Raw genomic sequence first — 18,167 nt, 5'->3', positions numbered from 1 at the left:
GAGATGGCTTCTTCATGAATGCACCATGTTTGGCAACCTTTTTAAAATGTTGATAGTTTTTTTTTAATGTCTCATTGTGTGTGGTTGCAGCACAAGGACCTCCACGATGGAAAGTATTTTTGCAAGAAAAGATTGCTGCTAGGATGTCTATATTGTTGATATGAAAAGCGATTGATCTTTAACAGGCAAAGCAATTACCTTCAGTTGCTTTTTCTTGCCAAGATTTGGATGACTAAAGCCAACCCCATCTCACAAAAAAATGTGTAAAAGCTACATTAATTGACTGTGCAAAACCTATTATTCAGTTAAAAGGAACAAAAACAAAAAAGAAGAAAAAAGTTGTTACATACTTCAATTCTTGGGGGAGGGATTTATCATCTCAAGAAATCTGAAAAAGAACCACATCTTGGCATTTAATGTGTTTTACGTGGGTGTATTTCAGCACAAACCATGAGCTTTTCAAGTAGTTTTGGTGTCGAAACTTAGCGTATCATAAAATGGCAATTTAAAACGAAAGCAAACAGCAGCCTAAAACTCTGCAAACTCCATGTTCTCCTGCGAGAAAGTCCTGTAGTATATGACACCAGCCTCCTTATAGAGACTTTGCAGTTCTTTTTATGTAAAGTGAAGACAACAACTGGTGAGTCGTGTGACGCGAACGGGATGCAGACCAAAAAAGTGGATCAAAAAATGAGACATCTCACAAGTTTAAAGCCTTTAGTGCAAAATGAATAGATTTCTGTTCTGTGGACCAATGTAGCTAATACAGATTTTCATATGAGACAGTTCTGCTTTTTCATATCTGATCATTGAAGAGGAAGCAACAACCATGCAGAGCTAGCTTAGCTTAAAGAATGAAAAGAGGTGGGGGGAAAGTTAGCCTACTTATGTCAAAAAGTAGCTGCATCCACCTACTTGCATCTGCAAAGCTCACTAATTAAGACCCTATATCTTGCTTAATTAATCACTATTAAAATCAAGAAGCAGAGACTCCAGGATACCCCTGCATCCAGCCAAGAAACTGTCCAGAACATTACCCCCCAGTACGTTCAACAAAAGACATATAACGTGTTAATTAGGGAGCTTTATGGAGAGCCAGTGTCATGCTGTGACATCAAGGCTGGCTTCTGTTCCACTAACTTCTGTTACTTACTGCAGTCATTGAGCATTTACATCACCTGTCTTTGTGAAATAGAAAATGTAAGTATAATCCTTGAGGTGTAAAGCAGCCCATGTGACACGCAGTTGCGACACATTCTGCTCCAAGGCTGTGTTTTTAGTAATTTGTTGCAAATTTGAATGGAATTATGAATGAGGTTTGTCCAAAACACTTGTTCCCAGATCAGTGTAGCACTTGCTGCTAGGCTGATTCTATCACCTTAAGTCAGAGCCAACCTAGTTGTTTTCCATTGTTACACCGACCTAAAATAACCATGTGCTGTACTAAAAAAAAAAAAAAAATCCATCTTCTCATGTAACTCTCAGCAAAGAAAGCAAGTACGCCCCATATCCCAAACTCCGTATATATTCCTTTAAGTGTTTATCTCCTTGGACAGCCAAAGCATACTTTAGATTTTAGTTGAAAGAAAAGCTTTCCCAATTAGCACACCCCTTCTGTTTCCTGGATTCATAATGTAAAAAGCCTTCGATGGAACTTCTTATTAAGTGGTTATTCGGGGTGGCAAAATGGATGTTTACCTTACTGATATGAAAACGTGATCGATCTTTAACAGGCAATTTAACCTGTCCCCCCCCCTCAAACCTCCCCACCCCTCCTCCTCCACCGCCGCTGTGGTTGACTGGCTCTCGGAGAGATGCTGAACTGAGTGGTGATTCAGCTGAAGAGTTCTGCCAGCGTGCTTTTGGCTGGGGGGTGACACTCTGTGCATGCATGAATATATTACTTCTGCTGCTGTTATTATCCCTGGCAAGGCTACAGCATTTGGGACCTGCGCCCTGTTGCCTTCCTGGCTTGTGTGCTCTTATTATCACCGCCGCACAATAAAGTGGGTCTGATAAGGCGCTTCTTTAACTACAGAAAACCATAGCTGCTTCTCGGTGGGGTTGGGCGAGGGGGGGGGAGCTTATATGATGAAACATTTACAAAATTGAAACTGGCTGGCTACGGCTTTCTACAACACTAAAACTATCATTTTATAAATACGGCTTTGAACCACAGACAAGCATCGCGGGCACAGTAAACACTGATCATGTCTTTTTCTTTTTTTTTTTCCCCTTTTGCCGTCGCTTTCAGTGTTGAGGGATTTACTGTTCTGTGAAACCTCAGCTAAACAGAGCTGCAGCCGTTTTCTACATTCTTGTGATCATCTGAATTTGGCCCTCTGGATTTAGAACAGCACCCAGGGTGGCTTTAAAGACACCGGAACTTGGAAATGTACAAAAGCCCTGCACACAGCCTCTCTCCCATCAAGCCTGTGAGGATCTGCCTCTCTGTCAGTCTGGGTGTCAGCGCTCTCTCTGTCATCATCAACCCTCAACTCCAACAAAAAAAACAAAAAAAAAACAGTGTGTGTTTTCATGCATGAATAACGATGGTGTTTATGAGCACTCGTGCACACATCAATCAGGGAGTTTTTTTGTGTATGTTGCACCCCTCTTGCCGACAGATGGAAACCTCAGGCACATCGCCGGGGGTCTCTCTTTTGAAGCACCCTTACCCCCCGCCCATTTCTACCCCCATCTTGTCCTCTCCTTCTCCCCCCCCTCATACTCCCCTCCTTGCCCCTCTGCTCACCAAGCAGAAAGAAAGCTTCAATCTTACACAGGCAGGCCCCAGAACCTGGCTGCAGGCAGTGGAAACCTTCCCCTGTTACTATGAGGAGACAAATCTAGCCCCACATTTGACACAATAACACAGACTGAGAGGGGAAGGAAGTGCAGATGCAATATTCATATGAAAATTACAAGGCTGGCAGCGATGTAACATGGCACTGTGGCACTTAGGAATATGTTAGCATTTTGCATATATGAACACTCTGAGGCATTTCGTCTTAGGCGCTGCGTTGTGTTTGTGAGTGCACTCATACTGTTAAAATGTGATATTCAGTGAAGTCCGTGTTGCTGCACTGTGGGATTCAGCAAAAAAAAAAAAAAAAAAACTCCTAGAAGCATATGATTTCCAAGCAGAATGAAGCAACAGCTTTGATTATGGGATGACATGATGGAGTGAAAAGGTAAGAATGAAAGGCAGGCGACTATTATACGATAAGAAAAGGAACTATATTTCACAAGGTTTCCTTGCTATGAAACCAGACTTTTATTCTTCATGAAAATATGAGGACTTACAATACAGGAAAGCCACTTTAAAAATGAGACTCCTACATAAACAGCAACAGCACGAAATAAAAAGAAATCTACAGGCTTTAGGGCTGAGTAGTTTAAAAAAAAAAACAGGTGGGGATGAACTCAAGCTGCTGGCTTTGACTTTCTTTTAAACTGGATATATTGTGTTTTTTTATGTGTATTTCTCTTTTTTTTTCTGTCTCTCTCTCTCTCTCTCTCTCCCCATCTACCAGAGTGTATGGGTCGATATACAGCAAGCCCTGCGAATTGATCTTTACCTATTGCATTGTACAGTGGCTTTCCTTCGTGTTGCCTTTTGGTCAGTCTGCCGTCAAATCTGCTGCAACGTGCAAGCTGTCAGATAACACAGCCGAGAGCTTTTCAGCTAACGGAACTGCATGGTTGGAATCAATTTTAATTATTCTTAAAGTTCCCAGAAAGAATTCTCCATAAAGTGGGGGGGAAAAAAAATAAAAAAATGAGGTGAGGCATGCAAATCAAACCAGAAAGAACAGTATGTAAGATAAGGGGAATTAGAGCAGAACAACCAATCGAAAGCACACAGCGCGTGTGATGGTGGAAGAAAGTCCGGTCGAAATGTGTATTGAAAATAAATGCAAAAGGAATCGCAGCGATATGATAGCACATGAAGCCAATGCTAAGATGCAAAACTACTGAGCCACATTCCACCTTGTTGCCACATCTGAAGTTCACACTCATCCTGAGGCTTCACAACTTTAATTTATGAATGAAGCATGAGAAGAAAACTAGAGGCATGAATAAAAGAAAGTGAGGAAACTGGAGCTGCTGATGAGTTCAGATATACACATGCTGCACACATGAAGAGTTGGTATTAGCATGGCAACTGGAGGCAGCTGTTTGTACATGGGTTTGTTTTTCCCTATAGTTTCAATAGAGTAACAAATGATAAATAGAGATCTAGTGATGAGTCAAGTCAGGTATCCATCTGAATGAAGCACCCATTGAAAGTGGATTTCAATAATTAATTTTTTTATTTTATTTTTTTAAAGGAAATTACCACAGATTTCCTTCCACTCTGCTCTGAACATTAAGCATCGGTTTATCAAGCTGAGAGCAGCGCTGATTCTCCAGTCATGGCAGAAGATTAAGGTGCAGTGAGTTGACGCAGCTGAAAGAATCAAACCTCAAACTTAAAAAAAAAAAAAAAAAAAAAAAGTGATGGAATTACAAGATGTTTTATTTGATTTGGGTCATAAGTTCAAGAAGGTCTCGTCACTTTACTGGTCACACACATATACAGCAACCCTCTCTCCTGGAAATGATGTTCCTTTACAACTAAACTGCATTCTTATTTGGATAAAGATGAACTTAACTGATTCCTCACTGGAGAAATGTATACATTACATCAGCGAGATGGATGGTATGTAGATGGTATAATGGATAGTTGTACCTATAATTATAACAGCCAAATGCTGTGTCGAATTGCACTTAAAAAGTTCTAAAGGCTACCAGTGTTACATTATGCTAAGGTCATACTGAAGTGTCAGATTTTATGTCTCTTTATGTTTGAAAAGAAACATACATGTATTTTCTCTCTGGAAGGTTAGACTGGGCTGAAAGGCTTCCAGTTTAAAGGAGCCACAAGTCTCCATAAAGACGAAGGAAAAGAGGATTGGAGCATAATTCCGTCACAGCACTTTTACTGAGAAACCTGGGGTTTGCATCCAGTGTGGAGCCATTATTCTTAGACTCCAGTTTCATTTTTAATCTTTGTTTACTGTCAGTTTTCACCAGTTCTGCACACCAAAACCACGTGGGTAGTTCTAGAGCGGTATCACACTCTGGTTGACACTTTCACAAGGATAACTACGTGTTAGAGGCTTGATTAAAATGATTCAAAAAAACATCCCAGTTTGAGTTGAAAATACAACCTTTTGACAACATGTTTGAAGCTTGTCTTCCGTTTGCTTTGTTACCAGGGTGACTAGTCTCATCCACTTTATTATATGATTGGCTGAAGGAGAGAAACTAAAAAAAAAAAAAAACAGTAACAGAAGTGGCAAAGATATGTTGATATGGAACACATTTGTAATGTCATAAACAAATACTGTCAAGCAGAAAATACATCTCTCTCAAAATGTAATTGAGAAGGCAGTTTAGCTGTAAAGGAACGCAGCAAGAAACAGTATGTATATGATGTTTGGAGCAGAAGCTTGACTGATGCTTCATAATGCTGTATAGAAGGATTTATTTGGTAAGTCTGCACTTCATCACATATTGCTTTTATTGATGCACCAACACCGCCTACATTTTCAAATCACACATAAAAACAGGTGGATGGGGAATCACTTTATGAAAGTCTTACAATATGACTCGTATCAAACCACTGAGTGACACTTCATGATGTTTAGAGGCATTTGTATTTGTTGATTTCTCCACTCATGTATTCAAATTTTAGGTCTGTAAAATCCATCAAGGGAATTAAATCAGTAAAATCTCCACACATGAAAGTGATGTGGGCGCTGCCCAAGTTTATCACGAGAATGATAAAACACCTGTCATTAGGGGTGGCAACAGTTCACAGGATCCACAGCAGCAGGTCAGGACACTTCCAGTCGACTCGCAGAGAAACACCCAACAACATCCACCGGCTCCATCCCCGGGGCTTAACCACCATCTGCGCACATCACCCATCTTTGTCTCTGCTTACTGCTCCATTGTGGCCCCGACTTCGGCTTTTCTCAGTTAAAAAAAGGGGAAACTGGGTCTCCGTGTCTCCAAGTTGGATCCCTGGAGCTGAGAGCTGCACTGAGTCCCACATTCATCATCTCCAAGGCGGTGGTCAAAATGTGCGCATGTGTGTGTGCGTCACGGTGTTCCCTGCAGTGGAATCAGCCCTTCATACTTGGAGGACAACTTAGTAAAGGATAATCTAGTCCTGTCAGCCCTCCCCTCATGCACACACACACTCGCACACTCACTCACACACTCTCTCACACGCACACACACACACACACACAATGGGGGTAAATCTTCATTACGATCACCAGCTGGAGAGACACCTCACTCCATCCATCACACCACTGCAATCTGGGATAAGAGGAGACACACACACACACACACAAGTGCTTGTTTCACACAGCACTCACACACACACACACGTATGAGCAGAGAATCAGCTCAGAGGTCCAGAGATCAGAGATGTTTTTCAGCCCACAGAAATGATACAGTGCAGTGATTAAGTCTGATAGTGATCTTAAAATAACGGCCGCATCACAACGCAGAATGTGAGTGAGAAGACTTCCTCCCCCTCCGTTAGAATCCCTTTCTCCTGAGTCACATCATGATGACTGAAGTAATGATGCCTTGTTAGGAAGAAGAAGAAAAAAAGCCTTGACTATATTGTGATACTGAGGTGACAAATGTGAAGAAACAGAATCTTTTTAGATTCTTAGTTTTTCCCAGAAATGAAATGACCTAAAATACTACAGTCACAGTGAACTTTAACTAGTAGCCGTGATCGTTTATATATGAAGTGAGGTTTACCCGCTAGAATTTTTGTTCTTTCTGTAATGTTCTTTGAAGTATCTGCCACACATATCATAGCCACACTTTAACCTGAATAAGTAAAACCCACTCTAAAAGGGGGGAACTCCGCTGATTTCACATGTAAATGCTTTGTGCTCCTTAGTCAAACAGTTGTGAAATGTCTTCTGTGCTTCCACCGCAACCACAGAAGAATTATTTCCTCAGAATTGATGTCACAGTGATGTCAACAGGGTTATATTCAGGGGAGAAGCATGTATTCAGATACTTTGCTTAAGCAAAATTAGCAACACCACACCATGATCACTACCAGGAAAAATTATGCTTTTAAAACAAAATAAAAATGTGTATGTTTTAATAGCAAGTATCATTCTGCAGAAAAGTGTTTTTATTATGATACATGTGGTTTTTGGATGAATGTTACTGTTGCATTATATGTAGGTTGTATGTTATACATTATACATCAGATGTTAAAGCTCATTTTAACCACTCTAAACAATCTTAGGTAGTTTAATCTACAGCAATACACATTATTCTATGCATTATGAACATCAAATACTTGCAGCATTGCACATACAGTATCTCGAAAAAGTGTACTTTTTGTAAACTCAAACAACAATGCAATGTCTAGATGATCAAGGAGTTGTTTTTTTGTTTGTTTAATTGTTTGTACATAATAAGACCTACTCAACCCATAAAGGAATGCCTAATCTTTTAGGTTTTTGTTTGTTTGTTTTTTAAATTCAATTTCAGAATCACCAAATATGGAGATATATGATTTCCACTAGACACAAAGAGTATGAAATATATGAAAAATACCTAAAGCTGTTAGACAAATGCAGTAGAGGACAAAGCACAGTATGTCCCTCTGAGATGTAGTGGAGCTGAAGTATAAAGTTGCAAAAAAAGGGAGAAAACTCAAGAAATGTAAAGGTATATTGGATTTGTGCTTGAGCAAATGTAATGTGGTGTATCTCACTACTGGCTATCTTAGTTTTGTCTTGAAGTCTTCACATTCATAACAGACAGCTAAGGTTACAGACTGGCAATGTGGATTTTGAAACAAATGGGTGCTTGGAGGGCAGAGAGTCTAACAAAATAACATCATGACAAATGTAGGATTCATTGACTAGAGGTCTGAAGCCAGGACATTTCAAGCTCTGCGGCTTCTGTTTTGACCTGTTAAAAAATACAGTCGTCTCCTGACCCAACTTGCCGCAAAACTCAATCACTCAACCAGTCCTCCAATCTGCTGGTCCATATCCTCTGAATGAGGCTCTCAGCTTGTGTACCGACTTAGAGACTTTATTTGAAGAGGGAACTATAATGCAGGCATTTTTCAACTCTGCTTAGGCACAAGAGCAACTGTGTTAAATTCAAAAAGATCTCAGAAAATAGAGGACTCGCATTGCCATGGTAACAATAATAAACAGGCTGTTAAGGTTATAAAACGGACAACAGGAAACCAACAACTGTCTCCCATCTTAAAGTCAAGTGTTCTGGGAGTCTGATTCACCGGATGTTGGATGCAGATATAAATCCACTATTGGTCACTTGTTTTTAAAATCCACTTTCACTGTGGGAAGCAACAAACAAAAACTGTGCTACCAACTAAACACAATGAAAATGTCCAGTTTTGCAGAGGATTTTGGACCTAGCACAAGGCAGCCATGCTTGTTTTTCTTGGTGGATTACTAATTTTTTGAGCAGTTTTCACCTTCCCACATACAATGATCCACCAAAGCAACTGGACGTCACTTCCATTACTTAGCTCCAACTAAGACAATTGGATTCAAGAAATACAAACAAGCCAGGGCATTTTTTTTCACCCTATAACAGAATGATAGTGCAGCAGAATAGGCTGGCTAAGAAAGACAAGTGTTTTGGAGACCGATCCATCCACCACAACCTCCTCCCGGAGGACACAATACCTGTGGGTTATAACAAGCTGCCTGCCAAAGAGTCATGTTTAATTAATTCCTTTGAATATATACGGCAATGACATAAGGTTGAGGGACTCACAAGAGACGGATTAAAAAGAAGAATGCTCAGAATTGATGCAAAAGAGACCAAGATAAGCCGACTACAAAAGCTTAATCTTACATTTCTCATTATGCCTTCTTTTTCATTAGAACCTACCTCACAGGTAAACCCATGTGTCCTCACAAGCTCATACAATGCAGCACCGCTTTCCGTTGAAACACTGGAAATTTCGGTCCCATGTTGCAACACCTTAAAGACGATCTTGATATGTGAAACAGTTACACCCACGCCTGGCACCAATTTAAAATGAAAAAAAAAAACACAACATGTCAAATGCAAGAGCACACCATAAGTTGAATGTTCATTTAAAAAAGCAGAAACTATAGACACAGACGAATCAAATCCGTTCAGATTAATTTCGAGGGGCTTTTATTTTTTAAGGTTTGTTACAATGAGTAAATTGCACATCCTATTGTGTCACACTGTCTCAACCCGTCAGTGAAAAGCCTTTGAGTAGATTTTCAATGGTAAACTGACCCAATTCTGACAGTCTAACACAAGACATACTGTCACAAAACAAGCCAAAGCTGTTTTGGCACTTGCATATTTCTCAAATTGTCTGGATCAGAGTGTGTTTTCTCTGTAGAGGAAAGGAAAAGTAGAGCAAGAACAACATCTGGCCCCGGTGACAGAATCACTCCGAACATGGATTGTGTTTTTTTTTTTTTTTGGGTGCTTTTTTTTTTTTTCCTTGTTCTTCTACAATCCGTGGCATGTCTCTGCTCCACAAATCTGTGTAATGTTTTGAATAATGATATCATCATTGCTCAGATTGACGTCTTACGCTGCCAGACAAGCAAGCAATACACAGGTGGTTGGAGAAATGGGCTCCACACCCGCACATACATCATCCTGATGAGAGTTTGGTGTGAAAGGGAGAGGGAAAAGAAGGCTGCTGCTGGAATGAGACTGAGGTAAATGATCACTTTTAGCTCAACTCTGCTGAGAACCGCAGAGTATTTTGTCTCAAATTCCTCTTCTTCCTTTCTTCTCCTCGCCTCTCTTCTCTTTTTATTCAATCTCAGGAGTTTAGTATGACCAAAGGCTGAACTCGTAAATTACAACCGTGGTCTTCAACACACCAGGAACTAATTAAAGAAAGAGAGAGCGAGTGAGAAAAATAGCAAGAAACTGAGAATAAGAAAGATTGGGAGGCAATCCCAGTGCCAGAGGAAAGTAACTGGCTGGGCATTAGATTTTTATGGGCGGGCCCTGATAATCAGTCATGTTTTTTTTTTTGTTTTTTTTCCCCTCGACTTTTTAAAGCCAAAAGGGATTAATTTTACATATTTTAATACTGACTGAGTTTATATGGTTAACAAAAACTACCATAAAATGACTGTTTACTGTAGATTTTAATGGTAACACCTTAAGTTTGGTTCATTTTGACCCAATAGTAAGTAGTGCTGAACTCCTGGAGTCTCACCCCACTTTTAAATCTTACAATTCATACACAGACAGTCGGAAATCATGCAAATTATTAGTGCAGCAAAACAGTGACGTTGTGCACCAGCACCATGGACAGCAAACAACACCACAGCAGCAGCATCTCAAGGGACATTTTATTCTACTGTCCCACAGATCTGTTACTCAATATTAGAAAATATACACTGAAAAAGACCCACTATTCAGAAAAACAGCTTAGACAAAAATGATACAGCTAATATGTCTGCGGTCTTCTTCCTACACTTCACTGGCTGGGGCGTAATAAAGCTCCAGCCGGGTTTCCCAGATGAATGGATTCTTCTCAGTAAACTGCCTTTCCAGTCTGTCTCGCATGTCTCGCTGAAGTCCTTCTTGAAAGCAAGTTGAATTAAATGAACTTTCCTGCAGTGTGACATGATTCTTCAGCGCTCAGTTAATACATTTGAAATAAAGACTTTTCACATCCAGCTGTGAAAGCTGGAGTGAAGACAGGGGCAGAAATGACCAGGTGGCTGCTGCACGGAGGTTGTTAGCTTGATGGCGACACAGAGGCTTGTTCCACTTTCATTACAGGAATCTAGAAAACTGCCTGTAGTGACTGATTTTATTGTGCCTGTACCTGCTGAGTGGCCATCATCATGAGGTGACCTTTTCCTGCTGGTGAGCCACTTTCTTAGGTCCACTTGCACAGCAAAAGATGATTCCTAAGTCTTAAAGTCCCGCTGTTGTCACCATGTAATGATTTTTCCATGGGAATTATCCCTTCCTGCCTTAAGATAACTCTTACTTCCTTTAGAATTATCAGCTCCATCAAGTCCCCTCCTCTCATTTCCATGCACCTCTCCCCGCTTGCTGCAGCTCGAGCACGCCAGCTCACCTACAACTCTGTTTGAACACTATAAAACCACACAATGGTAAGTTGTAATGTTGATTGTTAAGAAGAATAATGATATAGAAGCCTGCAAGATGCGAGGGTTGGTCCGTTAGGTTTGTTAAGAATGAAGCTTTCTAAGTCTGAATCAAAAAACATCCATATGCTGTGGTTTTAAGGTGGAAATGTTCAGTCGGAGCGTTAACTGCTTATTTTGCTCATGATGTGTCTTCTAGCATGGGGAAAAAAAAAAAACATATTGACATATCAGCCAGCTAAAAGACTTGATTTTCATTGAAGGAGATCTTTAAATCGATCTATCCAGATGCCGGCTGTAGCAGAGCTGGCCGTCATTCATGTTTTTACATACAACTCATAACAAGCTGAGCAGATCATAAGCATAAGTTGTACAATATCATCAGAAATGGAGTTATTTCTTTCAGGCTTTCATTGCCTCAGTAATAAAAGTGATGTTCTAAACACTAATGTTGCAAGGTACTTAAATGCAAAAGAAAGATTTGGGTAAAGTGCCGCCGAATCTATTATCAAAAATAACAATAATGATAATGGATAAATAAAAACCATACTAAAGCAAGTGATAAGAAGAATGCTAATTATTCCTGGCTGGACTCAAAGTCTGGACAGGTGCCCATCACATCAGGTCTGCCAATCGGAGAGAGGTTGTTGCATATTTTTTGGCCTTTCTCACACACCGGGCTGCGCTGTAAATGTTTAGGTTCACTGCCAGAAAGGAAGGAGGGAGTTTTTAGAGTTCAAAATGAAAGAAGTTCATCATAAAAGAGAATGAGACAATTAAAAAAAAGTGTAAAAGCAAAACAAACCAAAAAAAAAAAAAAAGAACAACTTTGTCATTTTCAATTCAGCATCTTTAAAGGATAATAGTTGTTTTGTTCGAGGAGCCCAAGTTTTACACACACCGGTTCTCAGTAAATACCATTTTGTCAGCTTGTCATTTTATTCCATGGATCCTTTTTTTTCCTTTTTTTTTTTTTTTTTTTTGTACAAGAGAAGGTGTCACTTCTTTTAAAATTGTGAAAATTTCATTTCTGAAACAAAGCTGGTAAAATTGAGAATAGCAGCAAAACAAGAGCCGAATCAGAAATTCAAAAGGAGGAGAAACTAAAACAAGGGAAGAATGAAGGAGCGGCAGAGATGCCTGCATTAAAACCTCCCTATCCTGAGTGCACATTTGTTCTTGGTGGTTTTTTAATTGCGTTGCCTTGACAACCAGAACAATGCTGAAAAAGGCTCTTTCACTCCGATGCTGGCTGAAAATGATTTTCTCCATCATGCATTTAGCAAGCAATTAGTGAGACAGACAAGGAATTTAGCTTAAACCCAGTGCATCATTCCTGCTTTCAGAAAATGGAGGGGGTAGATGTGGGTGGGAGGACTGGAGAGTGGAGTGGAATTTTAATGCACAATATAAAGCAGAGCGGAAAGAGGAAAGGGAAACAGAAAGAGGAAGAATGAGTCAAATAAAGTTGAAGGGCAGACAGAGATAGAGCAAGAAAGACGCAAAGCGAAGAAATGGATTGGATTGACGGGGGGGAAAGAAATTATTGAATATTTTTTGGCCATTTTTTTTTTTTCCCCCAAGTGTGTGTGAGTCTGTGTGTATATATGTGTGACTACATGAGTGTATTCATCACACTCAATAACATGGGTCTGTTTTTCATACCTCGGGGTTCAGGGTGGCTCTCCGTCTTTGTTACAGCTCCACTCCCGTAGGGGCATCATCACATCATATTTCTTTGTTAAGCCTCTGAAAACAACAGGTCCTGTCAGAAAATTAGAAGAAAGTAAAGCATGACACATGAATGGAAGCAAAAGGACACAGAAATGTAAAAAAAAAAAAAAACAACAACACATGCTCGTGAGCACAGCCTGTACATGCGGAAGGCAGGTGATTGCTCGGATGTCTGTCATTTGGAATAATTTGCTGCACTTTGAAAGATGTGTTCCATCGTGAGGACGTGATCATGTCAAATTGGCTCTCTGGCAAGAAATTACAGCACAATGTCATCGCCATGCTTGGCACACTGTTCCAAGAAAGGACACAATAAAAAGTAATTTTAAGTTTGGCTGAAGTAGTTTGCAGTGTTTACTCTGTTGAGCATTCCTAATGTGAAGTGTTGTTAAAGGATTCTCTCTCTCTAGACTGCATTCATTACATTTTTTTTTGCAAATATAATTGTTTGAACTAACAGTGGTACATCTGGCAGTGTGGCTGATTACACCCAGCTTAAAGTGATAATAATCTTTATGATGTTATGTCATTTAGAGATCACTTACACGGAGAGCATTGTTTTCCATTCATTTAACCCGCAGCAGACTTCGGCATACTCTAAATGCATCTTGTTTTCGGTAAAATAAACTGTTATGGCAACATCTGCACCTCTCCTCCCTCTTCTCCCTCCGTTTCTCCTCCGTATGCCCTGTTGGCACTGACTAGAACTAAGCAGGGACCTCATGGGATTTAGGAATTTACCACCCATGTCTGTGTTTACTGTGGCGCATTCGCCTAGAATAAACACTGCCTCTGTTTCACTCATTTACTGACCAAATCCTGAGGATTAACTCGATTGTAATGGGTCTGCATGCTGAGTAGCTGGATGACACTCTCAAAAATGGCCTCATTAATAATTTTCACTGTAGCCAACAAATTCTTGACCTGAAATAAAAATCGGACGAAAAACCAAGCAAAGGTGAAAGAAAATGTATTGAGATGGAAAAAAAACTCTTGAAGTAATACTTTGTGGTTGTTGTGGACTTGTTGTTATTATTATTATTAGAGACGTGGAAGTTTGCAGTTGTTACAATTCAAGACCTGAGGCAATACTACCGCCATGCAAATAAGGGTTTGATCTCTCTGCCTCTTGCATATCGTGTTTATTTTTCTGGTCCAGTTATGCCGCACCTGCCCAATAGGCGCCCTCAGTGTGTCTGAACATCACTGTGCAAATCACTGCCCTGATTCAAACACAGCTGCTCCTCACTGGCTCATCAAGCACCTGTTAATGCCACATTTATCTCATAGACTCTGCCAGGCTGTCTTAATTGTCTTAAAATGTCTTATTGCCTTGCCTGGTTACTTTCCAATTGCTGTTGCCTTGTTTACCTGCCAATTCCACTGGCTACTACTCCTTAAGAATGCCCAATTAAGTTCTTTTGCTGATCCAAGTCATTTATTATTTAGTATCTGCTGATACCCAGTCCCAGGTGATATCATTTTCCTAGATAATACACACTTCAAGTACATTAAAGGCATTAAAATGAATTGAGGGTATATGTTTGACAACTGAAAAGCTCTGCAATGCGTTACGAAAATACATGCATTTCTATATCCAGGCTGTTCCTGACTGTTACGTAGGTGGTCATGAACCGTGTTGTACAGCACCAGCAGGACATCGTCTGAAATTATGTGTGGAGAGTTGGCTGTACTGTAGCTGGACAAGCTCCAAAAGATGGCCAAAACCTGTTTTCTCTTCACGTGCATGTCAGGAAATGGATTGCAGATTAGCTATCGTACCTGGTTGTGCCACCAGGTGAAGCCTCTTACTGTTTAATCCTGTAGCGACCCGAGCAATTGGAAGATGGGCAGTTTTGTGTTGACAGGACGAGAGCATTGTGGGGGTTTTGCTAGCAAGGGCCACCATGACAAAGACTTCTGTGATGCTTAATGGATTCCAGCCAGAGTTCATGTATTGAGGATATGCCAGGATTGATTAGGACATCCCAGTGGTGCATTCAAAACCAAAGTCAGCACAACAATATCAGATGTTTGATTGACAATGCACACTATTATTGATTAAGAAATTCATTCAACATTTGCATTCATAACATCCTGCCACAAATTGTGTTCTCATTTTCAACACCTAGCATCAGTTTTAAAAAATGCCATGACCGGGACCTAACTAATACTTCTTGTGTAGTATTTCTATATGCATATAGTGTTTGTGACTGTGACTACCCTATATATTAAAAACTATACAATAACCTATGAAGTGAACAATTAGCTCTACTTCAGTGAGGGAATTGGGGAAACACAATAGGTTACTATACTAATATAGCAAGTTAATACTTCTTATGCATCTGATTTTACATCAAACTAGCTAAAACAGTCTCGCATACATGGACTGACATCAGTAAAACAAATCCGTCTCCCACCTCCAGCTCTCCCAAAACTCTGCGGCCAGGACTGAACATGACCACATTTTACCGACCTTGGCTTCATTACACTGGCCACCTGTTGCCTTCAGAATTGATTTCAAGTTATTATTGATTACTTACAAAACCCTGAGCACTCTCGCGCCAAATTATTTATCAGATTTCCCTTTCCCTTTGCCTCAGATGCATCCCTCCTTGTTGTTTCACTGCTGTTTGATATGCCTGAGGAGATCAGGGCTGCAAACTGCGTCTCATCTTTCAAATTATCTTTAAAAAAATAAAAAAAACAACAACACATTTTTAAGATTGCTTTTCTGTTATTTTATTTATGTTTTACCTCATTTTACTCTCTTTGTGTTTTATAATGTATTTAGTTTTTTATTGCTCTTAGTTGATTTTATGCTTTTTTTTGGTCGTTTAATGCGTTTTGTTATATTGTAAAGCACTTTGTAACTGTGTGTTTAAAGGCGCAGTATAAATCAAGTTGGGTATTATTATTACTATTTTAATACTAGAATCGACTATATGCCCATTCATCCAAAACTCAGCCTGTGATTGCAGAATTGGCATTAAATGAGAAAAAGAAAAGGGAAGAAAATGTTTAAAAAAAGAACATGCCTGAAATGGTTTGCTGCATGCTACAAGTATCTCCACAATACCAAAGATTTGTCATTTTCACATTCTTATTTGCATACAGATTAGAGAAATGATATCAAACATGTTAAATAACCAGCGTCAGAAGTATTAGTAGGTGTCAGAGTCAGGCTGGGCGTCTCCTTCTGATGCCAGTTTAAGCTAAAATGGCTAAGTTGGCTCTAAAAGAGAGATTCATCTGCAGTGTGCTTCGGATTCCTTTAAAGTAGAAGACAACACAAGTCAACAGCTTTGAGTTTTACCTATTTCAGCACCATCAATTATTTGTCAGAAGATGTTGTGGGGGGAAAAAAAAGTATTTCATGCATCATGTGGTTCACATTTGCATCAGTTGAAAAACAGCTTGGACAAAACTGAATGCTTGTGGAAGTGGTTTATTATTTTGCAAGAGCACGCTAAAGGGACTGTGGAAAAAAATTAAATAATGAGGAAAAGATTTTTTCCTTCTTTTTTTTTTTTCCTTTTCAGTGATGCACCAATTGTTGGAGGCACAAGTGTTGATGCATTGCACTGTGTTACATTGCATTATACAGCAGTCATTGTTCCACAGCTCCTCTGCAAGTAGAATAAAGTGCAAAGAGGCCGTAGAGCTTTCTGAACAGTCAGCCTTTTAATCAGATAGTGCAGCTACATGCTGTACGTCTGATAGTGTGCAGCTGGTTATGTTGATATAATGCGAATATGGTACAGCTCCCATGATGCCCGGCTATTAATCTATTTAGGGGCTCTACCTCCAAGACTATGTTATATATGTAAATCACTTCTTTTTTGTATAATAAATATATATAAATTAAAGGAAAAATGTAGTGTAGGCTACATGACTGACTTCAGTGCTCAGATCTGTGCAACTTCAACACCCGTCATGTTGCACAGATGGAAACAGGAGCAGATGTGATCTTGCACTCGGCTCGAAATACTGCAGAGATCTTGCGTTTGTTTGTTTACATAGGCTTACATGCACCAGTGTTTTAGGGTCCTTCTGCTTATCTCCATAAGGATCTCTTCGATATAAGGATATACACAGGGCTACGGAGTGTTTGTGTAGCTTCTGTCATACTGTAAGGCTGCATTTTGAGACAAATTTTACACTTCGCACCAGTTAATTGGGTAAGTCTTGCATAATTGGGGACGAAATTGGTGTACCTCATTTGACTCCAGTATAGCTGCACAGAGGGCAATGTAAAACGGATTCTGCCGTAATTGGGGTTAGGTTAAGGTGTGTGTGTGTGTGTGTGTGTGTGTGTGGGTGTGCTGAGACATTTTACAGAAGAAAGACTGTGTGGAAAAGGTGTAGGCAATCAACTTTATCCCTTACATTTACCAAGATCAAACAAGTCTTGACCCAATTTTGACTTTCTTACCCCCTAATAAGCTCCTTTACCCACCACAGGATCAAAACCGACACATCCTGTCATGTCTAAAACAAGCAGCAAATGTGTCATCATTAAAGAAAAGTCTGAAGTATGTTTTTAGTATGTAAAAATAAAAACTGGAACAGGTTATTCTGCTCTGCTACACAGCAGAAGGCTTCATTGCACCCCGACTGTGTATACAAATGACCACTTCAGACACGCACATATGCTCGTACACAAATACCAAATACTCAGACCAACAGCACAAACACGCACACAGAGCTAGACAATAAACCGACCAACTGTTCTGCTGTCTATTTAGCGATGTCCAGTGTAAAAAGGCAGTGGCTCCAGCCATTTTGCAGGACAAAAGGCAACAGAAGTCGGGGAGGTGGGCAGTTGGGAGAGTTGTGTTCTGCTAATAATGGGGAGGAGGGTGCTGGCATTCAACCTCATGGACCGGGGCCATGGAAACAGATGTGGACGGAGAGGCCTGGGCGGAGGTGGTGGTGGTGGTGGTGGCAGAGAGCTGGGAGTGATTTGGAGAAATGCAAAGAAGATAAGAATTAGAAGGCAACAGGACAGAAAATAAATGATAGTCAAGCCGAGATATGGTAAGGTAATGCAGGGCAAAAAAGGGGAAATGATAGTCACAGCTGCTGAGCAGACAAAAAGGAGAGAAACTAGCGAGAGCTAGTGTAAGTTTCTAGGCAGAATCCGCTAATATATTGGTGTTGCAGAAAAATAACGGGGGCTTAAACTGAGACGGGGAGTGGAGCTGAGTGAGAAAGAGGAAGCAA

Source organism: Stegastes partitus, unplaced genomic scaffold (genome assembly GCF_000690725.1).
Source record: "Stegastes partitus isolate 25-593 unplaced genomic scaffold, Stegastes_partitus-1.0.2 Scaffold640, whole genome shotgun sequence".
NCBI lineage: Eukaryota > Metazoa > Chordata > Actinopteri > Pomacentridae > Stegastes > Stegastes partitus.
The sequence above is the reverse complement of the archived record's forward strand: the minus strand, read 5'-3'. Positions refer to the sequence as shown.